The sequence below is a fragment of the Rhinoderma darwinii genome, chromosome 1 (assembly GCF_050947455.1).
Source record: "Rhinoderma darwinii isolate aRhiDar2 chromosome 1, aRhiDar2.hap1, whole genome shotgun sequence".
In the NCBI taxonomy this organism is placed as follows: domain Eukaryota; kingdom Metazoa; phylum Chordata; class Amphibia; order Anura; family Rhinodermatidae; genus Rhinoderma; species Rhinoderma darwinii.
In genome coordinates, this window is record NC_134687.1 from 260918820 (window position 1) to 260934838 (window position 16019).

General features: G+C 41.9%; 1 long non-coding RNA gene across 2 annotated transcripts; it reads right to left on the minus strand.

Moving 5' to 3' along the window:
• Positions 1–2482: 2482 nt before the first annotated feature.
• On the minus strand, positions 2483–11237 carry LOC142760541 (uncharacterized). Of its 2 annotated transcripts, XR_012883303.1 has the most exons (4): positions 8249–11237; positions 6250–6398; positions 6016–6085; positions 2483–3714 (listed from the first exon to the last, which is right to left on the minus strand). It is a non-coding gene; the product is annotated as an uncharacterized LOC142760541 (long non-coding RNA). The 2 variants fall into 2 exon arrangements; XR_012883302.1 differs by having other exon boundaries at positions 6016–6398.
• Between the last annotated feature and the right edge of the window lie 4782 nt (positions 11238–16019).

The following is a 16019-nucleotide window of genomic DNA, read 5'->3' on the forward strand; positions in this document are numbered from 1 at the left end:
CGGATAACAAACGGATATGAAAAATACCAAGTGAGAAAATCCTTTCCTGCACTCACCTCAACTGAATGGGAAACTGCACTGCACTTCTTATACTTCACTGCTCTTGCCATTATCCTCTCATAGATCTGTAAAGAGTTCCCACTAAAGACAGTCTCCATCGACACCTAAATATCAAATGATGTCACTAACATTCCCACGTCAGGACCATTCCTCCATAGTATAGGATAAATATAGTAGGCTAATATAGTGCTCATACGTCTCTGGATGGGGGTTCTGTAGTAAACTCAGTTGCCATCTTTACCTCTGATGATAAAAAAACAGTACAGCAAGACACATCCCCCCATTAAGGGCATTTCAGCAGAATACATATTGGCAAACAACTATATATACTATAGTCAAATTGGTGTACAAATATTTACCAGAGTAAGCAAGTTCCTAGCGATGTTCAGTGAAATCAGACAGGGGTCTTGACACTTGAAATGCACTGTAGAGATCAGTAGAGAGACAAGCACCCGAAAACCCCAATCCAACCGACAATCTATACGACATACTGATGATCAAGTATGATAATTTACTTGGATTTCATGGGAGCTGATTTCTTCCACCACTATGGTCTACTGGAGAACCACTGATGACAAACGGATCTGAAAAATACCAAGTGAGAAAATCCTTTCCTGCACTCACCTCAACTGAATGGGAAACTGCAATGCACTTCTTATACTTCACTGCTCTTGCCATTATCCTCTCATAGATCTGTAAAGAGTTCCAACTAAAGACAGTCTCCATCGACACCTGAATATCAAATGATGTCACTAACATTCCCACGTCAGGACCATTCCTCCATAGTATAGGATAAATATAGTAGGCTAATATAGTGCTCATACGTCTCTGGATGGGGGTTCTGTAGTAAACTCAGTTGCCATCTTTAATTCTGATGATAAAAAAACAGTACAGAAGACACATCCCCCCATTAAGGGCATTTCAGCAGAATACATATTGGCAAACAACTATATATACTATAGTCAAATTGGTGTATAAATATTTACCAGAGTAAGCAAGTTCCTAGCGATCTTCAGTGAAATCAGACAGGGGTCTTGACACTTGAAATGCACTGTAGAGATCAGTAGGGAGACAAGCACCCGAAAAACCCCAAGCCAACCGACAATCTATACGACATACTGATGATCAAGTATGATAATTTACTTGTATTTCATGGGGGCTGAGATCTTCCACCACTATGGTCTACTGGAGAACCACTGATGACAAACGGATCTGAAAAATACCAAGTGAGAAAATCCTTTCCTGCACTCACCTCAACTGAATGGGAAACTGCACTGCACTTCTTATACTTCACTGCTCTTGTCATTATCCTCTCATAGATCTGTAAAGAGTTCCAACTAAAGACAGTCTCCATCGACACCTGAATATCAAATGATGTCACTAACATTCCCACGTCAGGACCATTCCACCATAGTATAGGATAAATATAGTAGGCTAATATAGTGCTCATACGTCTCTGGATGGGGGTTCTGTAGTAAACTCAGTTGCCATCTTTACCTCTGATGATAAAAAAAACAGTACAGCAAGACACATCCCCCCATTAAGGGTATTTCAGCAGAATACATATTGGCAAACAACTATATATACTATAGTCAAATTGGTGTATAAATATTTACCAGAGTAAGCAAGTTCCTAGCGATCTTCAGTGAAATCAGACAGGGGTCTTGACACTTGAAATGCACTGTAGAGATCAGTAGGGAGACAAGCACCCGAAAACCCCAATCCAACCGACAATCTATACGACATACTAATGATCAAGTATGATAATTTACTTGTATTTCATGGGGGCTGATTTCTTCCACCACTATGGTCTACTGGAGAACCACTGATGACAAACGGATCTGAAAAATACCAAGTGAGAAAATCCTTTCCTGCACTCACCTCAACTGAATGGGAAACTGCACTGCACTTCTTATACTTCACTGCTCTTGTCATTATCCTCTCATAGATCTGTAAAGAGTTCCCACTAAAGACAGTCTCCATCGACACCTGAATATCAAATGATGTCACTAACATTCCCACGTCAGGACCATTCCACCATAGTATATGATAAATATAGTAGGCTAATATAGTGCTCATACGTCTCTGGATGGGGGTTCTGTAGTAAACTCAGTTGCCATCTTTACCTCTGATGATAAAAAAACAGTACAGCAAGACACATCCCCCCATTAAGGGCATTTCCGCATAATACATATTGGCAAACAACTATATATACTATAGTCAAATTGGTGTATAAATATTTACCAGAGTAAGCAAGTTCCTAGCGATCTTCAGTGAAATCAGACAGGGGTCTTGACACTTGAAATGCACTGTAGAGATCAGTAGGGAGACAAGCACCCGAAAACCCCAATCCAACCGACAATCTATACGACATACTGATGATCAAGTATGATAATTTACTTGTATTTCATGGGGGCTGATTTCTTCCACCTCTATGGTCTACTGGAGAACCACTGATGACAAACGGATCTGAAAAATACCAAGTGAGAAAATCCTTTCCTGCACTCACCTCAACTGAATGGGAAACTGCACTGCACTTCTTATACTTCACTGCTCTTGCCATTATCCTCTCATAGATCTGTAAAGAGTTCCAACTAAAGACAGTCTCCATCGACACCTGAATATCAAATGATGTCACTAACAGTCCCACGTCAGGACCATTCCACCATAGTATAGGATAAATATAGTAGGCTAATATAGTGCTCATACGTCTCTGGATGGGGGTTCTGTAGTAAACTCAGTTGCCATCTTTACCTCTGATGATAAAAAAACAGTACAGCAAGACACATCCCCCCATTAAGGGCATTTCAGCAGAATACATATTGGCAAACAACTATATATACTGTAGTCAAATTGGTGTATAAATATTTACCAGAGTAAGCAAGTTCCTAGCGATCTTCAGTGAAATCAGACAGGGGTCTTGACACTTGAAATGCACTGTAGAGATCAGTAGGGAGACAAGCACCCGAAAACCCCAATCCAACCGACAATCTATACGACATACTGATGATCAAGTATGATCATTTACTTGTATTTCATGGGGGCTGATTTCTTCCACCACTATGGTCTACTGGAGAACCACTGATGACAAACGGATCTGAAAAATACCAAGTGAGAAAATCCTTTCCTGCACTCACCTCAACTGAATGGGAAACTGCACTGCACTTCTTATACTTCACTGCTCTTGCCATTATCCTCTCATAGATCTGTAAAGAGTTCCAACTAAAGACAGTCTCCATCGACACCTGAATATCAAATGATGTCACTAACATTCCCACGTCAGGACCATTCCACCATAGTATAGGATAAATATAGTAGGCTAATATGGTGCTCATACATCTGCACCTCTGCTACTTCTCTGGTTTTCACTTTACTCTCTTAGATATGATTTGTAGCCTTCATTGGAAAAATGTACATATCGACGTAGTTAAATGATGGGGTAGGTTAAATTATAGAAAATCTTCACGCTTTTGTAGATCTGTAAGTTTAGTTACGTAAGAGAACATTCTCCACAGCCCAACTCCAAGATTTCTTTAAAATGCACATGGTCGGCATGTTGTTTTATTATTATTATTGCCTTGACATTATAGGAACCAATTATTTTCAAAATATAATTTGAAAACTAGGAAATACAATCTTTAGAATCCAGGGGTCCTATGTGGGAAAAAATACAATTAATGAAGCAGAAAGAAAAAGCGTCAATAATGCCGATTCTATGTTGGAACAATTAGGGAATGGATTTATTAGTAAACTAGTTAGCCGCTCTGTATTCTCATAATGATTTGTAAAGGAAATATCTCTAACAAGTATGTAAAAATGTCAAATGTGGTTCTCTATTTTATGGTCTTTTACTAAAGGTTCTTTTTTGTGATCATTCTTAGAGCCGAGTAACAAACTTCCCGCAATAGGAGAAACAAAATAAATTCCCTGGAGAATTCGTAATATCAGTAATTGTACATCCATTTTGATTGTGTATTCTCAAATATGTATTTTTAAGTGCCGAGGCATAAATGATTGTATTCTTCAACAAAGGAGATGCTGCTTTCATTCTGGTAACTTCTGACAGGAAATATTCACATTACACATAGATCGGATTCCTGGGAAACTTCAGTGGAATAAGAGAAGTGTCATCTTTATGTGTAAAACCAACCCTATAGAAATTTGTTGCTTCCCAATAAGACTGTTTATTTACACAGCGCTCGCATATTCCGCAGTATCATACAATTCAACAGCTCTAAAAACCGTTACAAATGACTATAGATAAGAGATTAAAGCTCCACAGTATTAATGACCAATACCAATTTTAGACAATAAATCTGTCATTTTATGTAGAAAGTCTTGCGGCAGGTTGCACTCTGCTTTGATAGTAAACGGTTGTTCCTTATATTAGAACCACCACCCCCGCAACGTGTTGTGAAGAAATGAAAATGGTTGTGCAAATGACAAAACCGGTGTTACCCAGACACACTAAGATGACCAATAGTCTTCCAATCACTTCCAGAAACAGCACCACACCGGTCCCTGGGCTGAGTGACTATTGCAACATCATTTGACTGGTTGACATGGCTTCTGTAAGAAAGTAGCTATTTTTATATGGTCATACAACCTTCTATACATTCTTGTAGGCTTAAAGAGGCTCTGTTACCACATTATAAGTGCCCTATCTTGTACATGATGTGATCGGCGCTGTAATGTAGATTACAGCAGTGTTTTTTATTTAGGAAAAACGATCATTTTTGACAGAGTTATGACCTATATTAGCGTTATGCTAATGAGTTTCTTCTTAATGGACAACTGGGCGTGTTTTACTTTTTGACCAAGTGGGCGTTGTGGAGAGAAGTGTATGACGCTGACCAATCAGCTGTATCACTATGTGCAGCCACATAAACACACTATAACGTTACTGCAGTGGATATACATTACCTCCAGCCAGGACGTGATATGTATTCAGAATCCTGACACTTCTGTGAGTTACAGCACAGATCACACTGGGCTGTCATTTACAGCGTAATCTTACGCTTGCAGTGCTGTAAATGACAAACGTTAGCAAAGTGTCAGGATTCTGAAAAGACATCACATCCTGGTTGGTAGTGATGTCTATTAAGTTTCAGGACACTTGAGTAACGTTAATGTATATGTAAGTGACAGCACACACTGTGCTGTGTAAATGAATGGAGAGCAGTGTATGACCCCGATTGGTCAGCGTCATACACTCCTCTGTACAACGCCCACTTGTTCAAAAAGTAAAAACACGCCCAGTTCTTCATTAAGAAAATCATTTGCAAAAAGCTAAAATAGGTCATAACTATAAAAAAAAACATTGTTTTTCTAAATAAAAAACACTGCTGTGATCTAAATTACAGCGCCGATCACATCATGTAGGAGATAGGCCACTTATAATGTGGTGACAGAGCCTCTTTGAACACTTTTCTTGAATGGTTACAGTTGAAATCGAATAAAGGCTCATTAAAATGGCCCTGCTTTAGCTTCCTTACTAGGTCTCAAAACCAGTCAGACACACCAGCATGATAGATCCTTCAGCTGCTGTTAGTATGGATCATTCCAGTCAGGCCACACACAGCAGTACTGGGCCACCTGCATCAGCCACAGCCCGCGTGGCGTTACACTAAAATGAAGCCTAATTTCAAAGAGCCTGGATTACAGCATGAGGCTTTGATTTAGGGCCTGTTCACATCACCGTTCATTGCTGCAGAGGCTTCCGTCGGGTTAACCCCTCAGCAGAACGTCAGATGGAAACCTTAGCTTCCGTTTTCCTCCCCATTGAACTCAACAATGACTGAAACTTAGTTAATGGTTTCTATCGGTCACCCTTGTGACAGGGTTCCGCTGTTTTGACAGTACCTATCGCAGTCAACTGGTATGTATGGGGCCTAAGACTTGAGTAATGCATGTACAAAAATTAGACTAAAGCCATTCCAGATGGAAAATACTGACCTTCTAAAAGACCTTGACATTTTGATACAGCCGTTAACTAGAATATATCTTCTTCTGTACCCACTGCTGGCTTTGAGTATTTAAAAAAAAAAAAAAAAGGCATGTTACATTTAAAAAAAAATTGCTGCCAGTTTTGTTCGTGCAGTTTAGAACAGAAGCTGGAAACACTGAATAAGTCCCAATGCAGATGTAACTTTTTACGTTTTATCCCTACAAAACATACACACAGATTACCTCATGCTTACAGCAAAGTGTCGCTTGACTTAGAAGCAAAATGAAGAGCTGCCTCAGCCTGCGTGTAACCTGCATCTGGATTGGCTCTGAAACTTGGGAGACATACAAACCGTATGCGTCTTGTGATGTTCAGCTGTTGCACTCGTCACCTAGTTATAAAGCAGTCATTCAGCTGAGACACACCAGGAGGTGGTATGTTATTTCTAGAGTGGCAAGAAACACAGTATTCTTAGACATTTGTGTGTCAAACAGGGCAAATACCAGATATCTAGCCTTTTTATACCATCGTAGAAGGTTCCTTATGAAAGAACACCTAGAATTCGAATTTACACTCAAGATTAGAATAAGGACCTACAGGGTAGCATTGACATGGCTACAAATCGCACCAACATGCTGTCCGGTGCAGTCTCTAAATTGCTTAAAAGGACGGGTGTCGCAGAAAAAAAAAATTATATCAATTTGCTTTGTGTTTTATTCAAATACATATTATTTATTTGTGTTTTACTTTTAATTCACGATGGGGGCTGCCATATTTTCTTTCCATCTCTGTATGTGTCGATTAACGACACATACAGAGCTGGAATACGGGACATGCATCCCCATAGAGAATGTGAACGGGAGCCGTTCCATTCACTATGGTGTACACGGTCTGTGTGGGACCTGCGCATGCGCCGCTCCCACACAGTCCAAATGGAAGGTCTTCGGCCGAGCGATATCCGGCGCCATTTTCTTGTGGACCGGAAGCCACAGCCGGACAGTAAGAGACTACTTCCGGACATGTGTTCAGAAGAGGGCGCGGCAGCAGTGGCAGGTAAGTTGTCTGTGTTTTAGTGTGTGATTACCACTGTATGTAAGCCTACTACACGGTGTATTCGCTCAAAAAATGGCAGCACACAGTGTAGGTTTGAACATGCAATCCCCTCCTTTCTCCCAGCACTAGCCAGGATAAAGGAGGGGGGATTGTTTGAGGCCACTCGAGCAAGTGTGTCTTCTCAAATTTTGCAGCATAAAGCAATGAGGTTGCTTTACCACATGCCAATGCTGCAATTTTAGGAATTGCTCCCTCTAGTGACCAGCACATGGAAATGTTATAAATTAGAATCTAACTTCTAATTTTTTCAACAGGTCAGGAAATTATAACAATGTCTAATCATGTATTTACTAACTGTTTAACCAAAAAAAAAAAAAAAAAAATTCTAGCGACACATTCCCTTTAATGGCCAAACGTGTAGAATACCACTGGTTACTTGACAAATCGTGCCGCTCTGACTTATTAATGGCCACGTGACTTTGCAGGTAACCAGCCGTTTACGTTGCAGCACTGCACAGCCAGTAACACCACGCTGAAGTACGTCAGTGCAGCCACTTTCATGCTGCCTTACCTGAAGATGCATACACTTTATTAACACTTCCCTCCCAGTTAAACAGTCACAACTCCAGGGCATTTGGACCGACAGCTCAGGTCACACTCCCTCCACCATTCTTATTTAATAAGTGCAGGAGTCTACAGCTCATAATGGAAGCCACATTTCCCATACTGTATATTATTCTAAGTATAGCAGGACAAATACCTGCAGACTATTTACTCCATCCAAGGCGTAGCACATGACCATACCTTAGCAGCACTGAAAAGACACCATACCCAGACATCATACCCTTTGGTGGTCATCAATCTTACATGGAAAAGCTCCCCAATAGGCAAAACAGAGAACTTGGCTGTGTCAGAACGCCATTTCCAAGCATTGAGAGACCAAAGACAAGAAATTGTGTAACTGGTTAAAGTGGTTGTGGAATGTACACAAATAGCTAGTGAGAATAATCCAACTTGTGTTGAGTACGTGACATTGACAAATGTTAAAACCTTAAAATGAATAGTCCAGAGTTAAGGACTTGATTGACCTTGCGGTTAACACATCAAACTAGTCTATTCTGTCACTGACCAACTGGACAGCTTTGTCTTTCATTGTGGACTAACATTTCACCTTACGATAGAATTTACCTCATTGATGTTATGGCCGAGTTTCACAATCTGTCAATTCACTAACAAAAAGCTAAAACACAAAGAAATTAGAAAATTGTAAATCAAGATCTATTCCTTTTTGGGGGGCAAAACACAATAAATAAGGCTGGGAGAGTGATAATGTATGCAAATCAGATACTACATGCACACTAAAAATAAAAAAAGCATGATGTTCTCATCAGTGTAGGAATTGATGCGTGTAAATCATGCAGGCTTGTTGACCTGTTAGACTTATCTGCTAGATACGATGCGGACTTTAGTAGTATCACTTGACATCTCCTTCTTTGAGGGCATGTAACCTTACATTCAGGATCAGTAACCTGTCCAAGGAAATGAAACCAGAACAACTTTTAAACAGCCAACAGTCCCACTGGCAGACATTTGTCACATTTATTATTGGAACAAAAGGCCAGTGAGAAATACATATACAAGCCCTGTGTGTAAGAGGTTTTATCCGAGGGGAACCAAAGTGTAGTGGACTTTACACCAGCGGGAAGATGGAACCAGGATTGGTGGGTACCAACATGACCTACAGCGTGATCACTGCAAGGCTGCCTGAAAAATAGCACTGCGCGTTTGCACCAAACCTTTAAGAAAGACATTGAAACAATACATTTATTTATTTTTATTTCATTAAGAATTTACTTGCCAAAATGTTCAAAACACAGAAAATACATAGAATTTACAGCCACATATATACCAGGGAAAGACTTGTACACACAGGTTTAACATCCCAGACAGAAATATAAAATACACCCATATACGTTACAAGGTTTCTGGAGATTGGACATCTAAGAACTTGAAAGTCGGCCTCATATTTGGCAATTTTTTTAGAAAGTCAATTTGTGATATTTTAATGACGTCTTCCCATATGGGTGAAGACATTGAGGTAGCTTATATGCCCGTATGAATTTCATTCTGTCTAGTTTGGATAGTGGGGCAATGACGCGGCACAAGGGACCAACAGCCTCCTAAAGCCACGATCACCAACGTCTAGCAGATTACTCTTTTAAAGGAGCTCTGTATTTGACAGAGAGAACGATCAAAACTAGAGCCAAATAAATAAGGAGCTGCTAATACCAACCAGATCCAGCATTTTGGAAACCAGAGCACCCTCGCTGGTAATGGGCAACTCCCATGCAATAGTTTGGATATTTCTATCCTATTTAGGGGAGGGACAATACTTCATACCAACGTTTGCTTACCAGGTAGGTGCTTTATTTCGACAGCCTAAAAGCGTGGACGGCTCTCCTGCTTACCCATTACCTAAGAACGGGACACGGGTGCAGTATCTTCCCAGATGTGAATTCATGTTTGAGGAGTTACGTACTGGCAAAAAGTGAACATAAAAAATAAGAATCTGGTTACCAGACACCTGTACAGACAAACCCACTGTTGGTGCCTGACTTGTGGTGCTAGAGGGCAAGGATCACGAAAACAGGGCTCTATGACTGCATCCTAGAGAAAAAAAACTTCATTAACACAAGTAAAAATAGCTTGAATTGTTGATACACTTAATCCTAAAAAAAGCAGACTGCAAGAGCATATACAGTAGAGCTATATCATGTAGCATGACAACTCAGCTCATCTACCAAGTCTGTGACCCCTTTATAAGAGCCAGTAACACAATAAAACATTTTTAGCTTCATCAACGTAAAACACAAGGTTCATCTCGCTCAGATCCCTATGACACCCCCACGTCTCGACATTTATCCAGCCAGTTGCCCTCTAAGGCCTCGGACTGAACACGGTATATTAGTGTTACTTATCCCGGTGGACACATGGGAACTTTAGTACAAATTAAACTTCTGCAAGTCGCGATAGTCCCAGGAAATTCATCATAGATTGTCTGCTCTGAGAATCATCGTCACACCAACAGTTTTGATGCAGTCCCTAGTCAGTCTTTTGGGTTACGGGTGACCCCCAATAAAGTCTTTCGTTCTGATGTGGCTCCATCGATGCTTGTCCGTAGTATGCTGTAACAATTCTTCAGAGCACACACACAGGTAATATATTTGCCGGCCATTTACTAGCTTCCGTTTCAAGTCAAATTATAATAGTTAGGATTCCTAAAAATACCATTTTACCATGACAGACGTACAAAACCACATCCAAAAAAATATAAAAATGTCGGATGAGGCAGTCCTTCCTAGGCTAACAATTTAGCTCCGCCCAGTACAAGGAGAACTGAAAAAACAAGTCATTCGAGAGGCCAACAGCAGGCTGGGGCAGGAGATAACAATTCTCTATAGGTGGGTCCAGTGCAAGAACAGAATCAAGACTCATGCGCAGTAGAGGGCAGCAGAGAGCCCACATAGCAAAAACATCCAATAGCTTCGCACAGACGTTAACAGTTAACCCCGCCCACTACTAGGAGCACGCAGCCATTTTAGTGATCGTAACCACGCCCACTACTAGGCGAACGGCGGCCATTTTAGTGACCGTGTACTATACCCGGTATAAAGAGACCGTTGACGAGGCTAGTCCCCAATCTATATTTACTAGTTGTACTACGTCACAACCAAGCAAACCCGCTACAATAAGTGGCCTAGGTCAAAAGTGGTAAACAGTGAACACCGGACAATGTCCTTAACAAATCTGCCCATACACTAGCGGTTACAAACTGCGCCACCGTACGTGAACGCTAAACATGAATAAAACTCGCGCTACACATCAAGCTCCCCCTCCCCCAGATACAATGTATATACCTCTATGGAAACGCGGTGTCCCGATAACACTACAGATGGGTACAAAGAGCTCAACCCGCCACACAGTCTGGTAAAATGGTATTTTAACTAGTCAATAAAGCCTGTGAGAACAAATACCTTACATGACGGATACCGGGTATTGAAACTGAAGCCTGTAACTAGCCGAGAAATAGAAGTACAGATAACAAAAGCTGTAACATTGTAGAGCAGCAACAGCCACCTCTTCTCCCCAGCAAACACAAAGACGTCTGTGCAGCGAAAACAGGGCGAGGTTACTTATAATCTCGTTGTGACGTCAGCAGTGATTCGTCCTCAGTTCAGTATCCTTCCGCAGCCCCTATTCGTGGAGAACCTCATCTAGTCCCTATTTTTACTGTAAACAGCATACCTCCCAACCGTCCCGGATTCAGCTGTCAAAATAATTCTGAAGCAGAGAACCATCAGATCCCTGCTTCAGAATTGGTTCATAGCGGAGGAGCAGAGAGAGCTCCTCCGCTCCCCGGGCACAGTGTTACTTTGCGGGTGGATTGAGTGGCCGACTCACCAGTCACAGCCCCGCTTGTAGCTTTCCAGCGCTTAAAGGGAATGTGTTGCTAGCAAAAAATGTATTTTTTTTCTTTAGTTAAACAATTAGTGTGTAGGTGATTAAACATTGTTCTAATTTTTTTTATTTTTTTCACGAGTCAGGAAATATTATAAATTAGATTCTAATTTATAATATTTCCCAGTGCTGGTCACTAGATGGAGCAATTCCCAAAATTGCAGCATTGCATGTGGTAAAGCAACCACATTGCTTTATGCTGCAAAATTGGGAAAACCTCACTCGCTCTAGTGAGCTCTCAGAATCCCCCCCACCTTTATCCTGGCTAGTGCCGGGAGAAACGAGGGTTTTGAACGGTCTAACCTCCTACACTGTGTGTCGCCATTTTTTGACCTAACACACAGTGTAGAAGGTTTACATACACTAGTAAACACACACTGAAACACGAACATACATAGAAATCACTTACCTGCTCCAGTCGCCGCCGCTCCCTCCGGCCCGTCCGCTCCCTTTGCTGCCGCTGTTCCATGTGCACAAGTCCGGAAGCCGCGACCGGAAGTAGTAATCTTACTGTCCGGCCGCGACTTCCGGTCCACAGGAAAATGGCGCCGGACGGCGCACAGTTGAACATGGACTGTGTGGGAGTGGCGCATGCGCCGTTCCCACACAGACGGCGTACACCATAGTGGATGGAACGGGCCCCGTTCGCATTCACTATGGGACTGGAGCTGCCGTACTCCATGTCTGTATGTGTCGTTAATCGACTCATACAGAAATGGAGTAAAAAATGGCAGCCCCCATAGGGAAGAAAAAGTGTAAAAATAAAAAAAAGTAAAACACAAACACACAAATAAATATAAAAGTTTTTAATAAAAGACTAAAATCCAACTGATGTTAAAATATTTTTTTCCGTGACACTGTTCCTTTAATTAGCGGCAGCCAGTCTGACTGTGAGTCTCTGACCAGTCACCACCCCCGCTACAGTAGAGAGACGTTGCCGGCAGGTTAGAGTGATAGTGCCTGTCGTTATCCAATAAATCCTCAAGTACTACTGTTTCTCTGGTATTGAATATGTTGGCTTCTATACTGTAGTGGTCAGCTTGTCTGCCTTACATATGGAAGGTTGCTGGTTCACAGCCCAGCGGGAGTTGTATTTTTTTTTTTTTTTTAAATATATTATTAATATCTTTGTATTAGGCTTTGTTCACACTAGCATTAATATATACGTTTACCTCTCTTCCGTCAGAGGAAGAGAGGATCGATACGTTAAACGGAAAGCAACGGTTCCATTAGAATTACCATTGCTTTCAATGGTAATTCTTTTGTATCAGTTGCTTTCCGTTTGTCTCCATTCGCTAGGTTTCCGTTCTTTTGAACGGAAATAAAAGTTCGGCAGACTGCACTTTTGTTTCCTTTAAAAAAACGGAAACTAAGCGAACGGAGACAAACGGAAAGCAACTGATACAAAAGAATTACCATTGAAAGCAATGGTAATTCTAATGGAACCATTGCTTTCCGTTCAACGTTTCGATCCTCTCTTTCTCTGACGGAAGAGAGGTAAACGTATATATTAATGCTAGTGTGAAAGAAGCCTTAGGGCCTGTTCACATCAGCGCTGGCTTTCCTTTTCGGGGGTTCTGTCGGAGGTTTCCGTTGGGTGAACCCCGCAACGGAAAGTCAAACTGAAACCACAGCTTCCGTTTCAGTCACCATTGATATCAATGGTGATGGAAACATCGCTAATGGTTTCCGTTCGTCACCATTCCGGCAGGTTTCCGTTTTTCCGACGGAATCAATAGTGCAGTCGACTGAAAAGTAAGCTGTGATTTCAGTTTGACTTTCCGTTGCGGGGTTCACCCGACGGGAACCTCCGACGGACCCCGGAACGGAAAGCGAACGGTGATGTGAACAGGCCCTTACTTTAATAGTTTTTTAATTCAACTTCAGTCTTGCCCGTACTCTTCTTTCTTCTATCCCACTTGTGTAATCACTTATAAAAGGTGTTAGTTATGCTCTTTATTATCACTGAGGCCCCATGCACACGACCGTGCCTGTAATTACAATCTGTCATTACGGGCACGGCCGGCCACGGACGTTTGCGCACAGTCATCCGCATTTGCAGACCGTGCTCCCTTTATAAAGTATAGGACCATGGCCCATAAAATAAAAAAATAGGACATGTCCTATTTTTTACGGAAGGTTTCTACGGCCATAGAAATGAATGGGTCCGTAATTACGGACGAAATCTACGGTCGTGTGCATGGGGCCTTACTCTTGATTTTGGAATGTGTCCGTAACACTTTTGGTCTGTCCGTGATTTTTAGCTCAGTTGTCCAGAAATTTCTGAAGTGGAGGTTGGCAACGAACTAATTCTGAAGCAGGGAGCTGATAGTTTCCTGCTACAGAATTAGTGGCTACTCCTCGAGCGGAATCCCCGTTGCCGATGATCTGGACATTGACGTCAGTGGCTCCTCCTGGAGGACAGTAACATCAGGGCTTCCCTCTAGCAGCGGAATCCCCGGCCTATGCTCTCGCTGGGGATTCCGCTTCTAGAGGGAGTGTCAATGGCGCTGTCTACAGGGTGGGGGTAGCACTATCTACAGGAGGGTGGCACTATCAACATGGAAACTGTGGCACTATATAGGGGCACAATCTACATGGGCACAGTGGCACCATCGAGAGGGCACTGGCACTTTATATATGGGCACTGGCACTAGGGGCAGCATTGGGGTATTATACTGTATAAGGGCAGCTAGGGGGCATTATACTGTATGAAGCAGCTATGGGGTCATTATACTGTATGTGGAGGCTATTGAGGCATTATGCTGTACGGGGGCTTTAAGCTGCATGGGGCAGCTATGGGGCTTTATAATGTATGGGGCAGTTATCGGGCATTATACTGTATGGGGTAGCTATGGGGGCATTATACTGTATGGGGGCATCTGTATGGGCATTTTACTGTATGGGGCAGCTATGGGGGCATTATGCTGCATGGGGCAGCTATGGGGCATTATGTTGTATGGGGGAATTTGTTTGGGCATTATACGGCATGTGGGCCTCTGTGTGGGCATTATACAGCATGTGAGAATCTATGTTGGCATTATACTGTATGGGGGCATTTGTGTTGGCCTTATACTGTATGGGGGCATTATACTGTATGGGGGCATTATACTGTATGGGGCAGCAAGAGGGCAACATACTGTGGCACTACCTACATGGGCACTGTGTCCCTATCTACAAGGGCACTGGAACTAGGGGCAGCTAAGGCGGCATTATACTGTATGGGGCAGCTATGGGGGAAGCTATGGGGGCGTTATGCTGTATGGGGAAATTTGTTTGGGCATTATACTGCATGGGAGCATCTGTATGGGCATTATACTGCATGGGAGAATATGTGTGGGCTTTATACTGTATGGGGCCATCTGTGTTGGATTTATACTGTATGGGTGCATCTATGGGGCATTATACTGTATGGTGGCAGCTAGAGGGCATTATACTGTGTAGGGGCAGCTATTTGTTATTATACTGTGTGGGAGGCACTATGGGAGCATGATACTGTGTGAGCTGAATCGGGTGTGTATGGGCGGGGATTGGGTGGGATTAGAGGCGTGGCTTAAAAGAAAAAAAATTGTCCCTCTTTGTGATACTTGAAAGTTGGGACGTATGGTAAACAGGACAATTTAACCTCGCGGCGAGCTCATATTACAACATGTAAATATGATTTTAAGAAACATTTTTATACAAGTGGCATAGCTATCACACGCTGCATGTAACTAACGAAACTACAGCATAAGTATTAATACAGACTGAAATGCAGATAACATAAATATCAATTTTAGGCATCCCTCCTAAGGTGTTCAGTCATAGAAATAGGTGACGATCGTATGCGGGGCTATTTGTTATTGAAGCAGTGTACTGATAAATCAGAAACATTATATAAAATGGCTCATCGCTTTGGTGCAGTGACTCGGTTAATGTATGTAGTTCCGTTAAAAGTCAGTTCAGACCGGATGAATCTGGTTAGTACGTGACTAATAACTGCGCATGATCTGCGGCTGACGAATTACCATGAGAATCAAACTAGTCAGAGATACATGTCTGATTATATAACAAGATGTTTTGCAGCGGAAAAATACTTATAGATTTACATATATTAGGACATCTATAAATACGCTATACCTAGTTCACACAGAGTTTTTTGACAGGCAAAAAAATAATCTGATTTTTAATTGTTAATTGTCAGTGTTTGAACCGAAAGCAAAAACCGCAGCAAAAAAAGCCCAAAACAAGTGGCACGGGTTTTTTTTCTGCTTGCCATAGATTTCAATGCATTAAAGAGACTCTGTCACCACATTATAAGTTCCCTGTCTCCTACATAAGGAGATCGGCGCTGTAATGTAGGTGACAGTAATGCTTTTTATTTTAAAAAAACTATCTTTTTTCACAACGTTAGGAGCGATTTTGGTTTATGCTAATGAGCTTTCTTAACCCCTTAGTGACC